Source organism: Nylanderia fulva, unplaced genomic scaffold (assembly GCF_048542155.1).
Source record: "Nylanderia fulva isolate GAGA-0341 unplaced genomic scaffold, ASM4854215v1 Scaffold633, whole genome shotgun sequence".
NCBI lineage: Eukaryota > Metazoa > Arthropoda > Insecta > Hymenoptera > Formicidae > Nylanderia > Nylanderia fulva.
In genome coordinates this window covers 14,087-17,500 of record NW_028190735.1, presented here as the reverse complement: position 1 = coordinate 17,500, position 3,414 = coordinate 14,087, and the positions used below count along the sequence as shown (strand labels likewise).

Below are 3,414 nucleotides of genomic sequence, written 5' to 3'. Positions count from 1 at the left end.
ACTTTCTTTCGTTTTAATAAGTCTTTCCATATCAGAAAGACATTCATTTCTCAATTCCCTAATTCGTTCGTTTCTTAAATGTTCATATTTTATACAAAGAGAAGATAATATGATATACTGTCTCCTCATCATCGCAATAGGGACAGGATGGTGTTGAACTTCACCGCAATCTGAATAGACTATCGTTTGTAGAACCGTGACTAGATAGTATGGAGAACATCTTCTGATTTGGAACGAACCAGGGATTTTTTCCCACGAATGTCACATTGGGAATATAGGTATATGTAATACGGCCCTTGAGCGAATTTTTCCATCTGTGTTGCCACGTTTCTTCTAACTTTTTAACAACTTGGGACTTTAATGTTTTTATGTACTCCTTTGTTCTTTCTTCAAAAGTCGTTTTTTATTTCCATGTTATCATAAATAAAATTTTTATTTTTCTTAATATTATAAAATGCAGCGTCTTTAACAGCTTGCAAGTCAATAGGTAAAATACCAGTCAGAGTTTGTAGTGCTTCAGTTGATGTTGTTCTGCAGATATTATTAGTTGCTAATATAACAAAGCGCTGGGCAGCGTCCAATTGCCTTCTAAAGCGTGAGAAGTGAGTGGCTCTTAGATCCACGCCCCCACAGCATATAGCATAATTGGCAGTAAAAGAGATTTATTAACAGTTTTAAACATCCTCTTCCTATTCCCCATCTACTTCTATTGACTCTTTTAATTTTAGCGAATATTTTCCTGACTTTCTCCTTAGTATAATCTTATATGCGGCAAAAAACGATAGCTTTCATCCATGTATACTCCGAGATCTTTATTTCTGTACAAAATTTTATCTTTTTTTGCCCTAAGAAGAACTCTGGGCTTCCTTTCAGCATCCAGATTCCCTTTTAATAACACAGCCCTTGTTTTATTTTCCTATATTTGTAAACCGCTATCCGTACTCCATTTCATTATCCTGTTTATTTCCTTCCTCTGCGCCCTCTTCCTCTAATTGTTCCTGGATTTTCCTCCTGGCCCTAGGGATTAGAATATCATCCGCATATGCTATGTAATTTCAAATCTCGGTTTCAGCTTCAGTTTTTGTTTCCACTAATAATTGGTCCATAACTATGTTTCCCATGCTGTAGGCCCAAAATGGAAACCCTGAGGACACCCCTTACTCAGGAGCTTGGACTACCCCCAATTCACTCTCCCGGCTTGCCAATTTGTACCTCTCGATTCCGAGAAGTAATCCATGAAACACCTCAAAAAACTTCCTTGTGCAATGCACACTCCCTAATCCTGTCCCCCAAAATCCCAATCCAAGAAAGATTGTGTCCGAATGCTCTACTTATATCGATCCAAATATGCCCATTACGTAGTTTGATTCGGCCGATTTCACGCTGCCTGACCCGCTCTGCTATTGCGTCCTCCGTTGATCGTCCCTTTATGAAGCATATTGATTGTCGGAGCACATTTCTAGACTTTCGAAACGTTGTACCATGATTCTTTCGTACACTTTCCCAACAAATGACAACAGTGAGATTGGCCTGTACGATTTAGGATCGCTCGGATCCTTTTCAGGGCTTTTGAGCAGCAGTTTTAAATCCGCCTGTTTCCATTGCTTTGGAAAGCTGTTTTTATCAAAGCATGTGTTGAAGAGTGAGTAAAGTGCGTTTGGTGCTGCCTTCCAACTATTTTTAATTATTTCCGCTGTTATTTTATCCGGACCAGGAACTTTTTTCTTCTTTGTTCTTTTAATTGCTTCATCTATTTCGTCCATTCTTATTTCCTGTTCCATATTGTAGTTTAAGTATTCGCTATATCTGTTCTTTATGTTTTGTGAATCCTCTGCTTCTGTACTTTCCTCTTCCATCCGGCATTAATGTTTCCAAAGTCTCTTCGCCGATGAAGTCCAATCAGTTGTAAAATCGCTACCCGAATTTAATCGTACTTAGGATATTACTATTTTTAATCTTTCCCATCATTCATTAGCTTGTATGCCAGTCCCCAAGGTTTTTCGTAGTGTTCTCTCTGGTTCACGAAATCATTCCACGAGTCCTTTACACCTCAAACAATTTTCCCTTTTGCATTTCACACTCAATCCTGTCCAAACTCCCAATCCAAGAAAGATTGTCGAATGCTCTACTTATATCGACAAATATGCCCATTACGTACTTTGATTCGGCCGATTTCACGCTGCTGACCGCTCTGCATATTGCGTCCCTCCGTTGATCGTCCCTTTATGAAGCCATATTGATTGTCGGAGCACATTTCTAGACTTTCGTAAATTACTTGAAACGTTGTACCATGATTCTTTCGTACACTTTCCCAACAACTGACAACAGTGAGATTGGCCTGTACGATTTAGGATCGCTCGGATCCTTTCAGGGCTTTTGAGCAGCAGTTTTAATCCGCCTGTTTTCCAATTGCTTTGGAAAGCTTGTTTTATCAAAGCATGTGTTGAAGAGTGAGTAAAGTGCGTTTGGTGCTGCTTTCCAAACTATTTTTATAAATTTCCTGTGCCTCCGTTCCGCTGTTTATTTTATCCGGAACAGGACACTTTTTCTATGCTGTTGTTCTTTAATTGCTTCATCTATTTCGTCCATCTTATTTCCTGTTCCATATTGTAGTTTAAGTATTCGCTATAATCTGTTCTAATTAATGTTTTGTGAATCTTCTGGCTTTTGTACTTTCCTTCCATCCCCCATTTAATTTTCCAAAAAGTCTCTTCGCCCTGAAGTCCCAAACAGTATTTGAAAGGGCCGGCAAAATCTATCCGCGGGGGAAAATGGGCGATGGCGTAAATCGGGGTGACGGTGATCGCCTGAGTGATTTCCCGGCCCTCGCGCTTTCGCGTATGCATGTCATACATTTTTTTTTGGAATTTGAAAAGAGTTCGCACCGAATCCAAAATTTTGCGAAATACCGTAGAGTAATTTTGGGGGACCCCCGTGCAAATCGAAAGGAGTTGATCGAAAATTTAATTGGGTAAATGCGGTGACGCGGAAGGTACCGGAAAATCTCCCCCGTATGAGGAAAGGAGTGGCGGGGGCCCCCCGCCAAGCGAATAATGCCTTTTTCCCCGCCCAAGAAACGGCTTTAGCGAACGCGGGGCCGTTTTGCTTGCGGGAATTCCCCGAAAACGCGAGGGTTTCGGCATTGAAGCTTAGGGCTTGTAATTTTGGATCCAAAGACCCGCGCTCTTTGACATAAAGGTCGTCAATCCCCCCCGGCCGCCATTTCCCCCTCGCTTTGTTGCTGGTTTTTATGCGTTCTAAAAGCAAACCTGCCCTGTGACCAAAGAATTTTTTCCCCCCCGCGAAAAAATTTTCGTGGTATTGAATATATCCGTCCCGGGGCGACTTTGAATTATCTACGGTGCGACGCGAATTTCGGCATTCACGTTTTGCTCTTTTTTTGCCCGAAAATTT

The 3,414-nt window shown here is 41.0% G+C and overlaps 1 pseudogene; it reads right to left on the bottom strand.

Moving 5' to 3' along the window:
• Window positions 1-437, bottom strand: part of LOC146720704 (large subunit ribosomal RNA) — a 1,930-nt pseudogene extending 1,493 nt beyond the window's left edge.
• Between the last annotated feature and the right edge of the window lie 2,977 nt (window positions 438-3,414).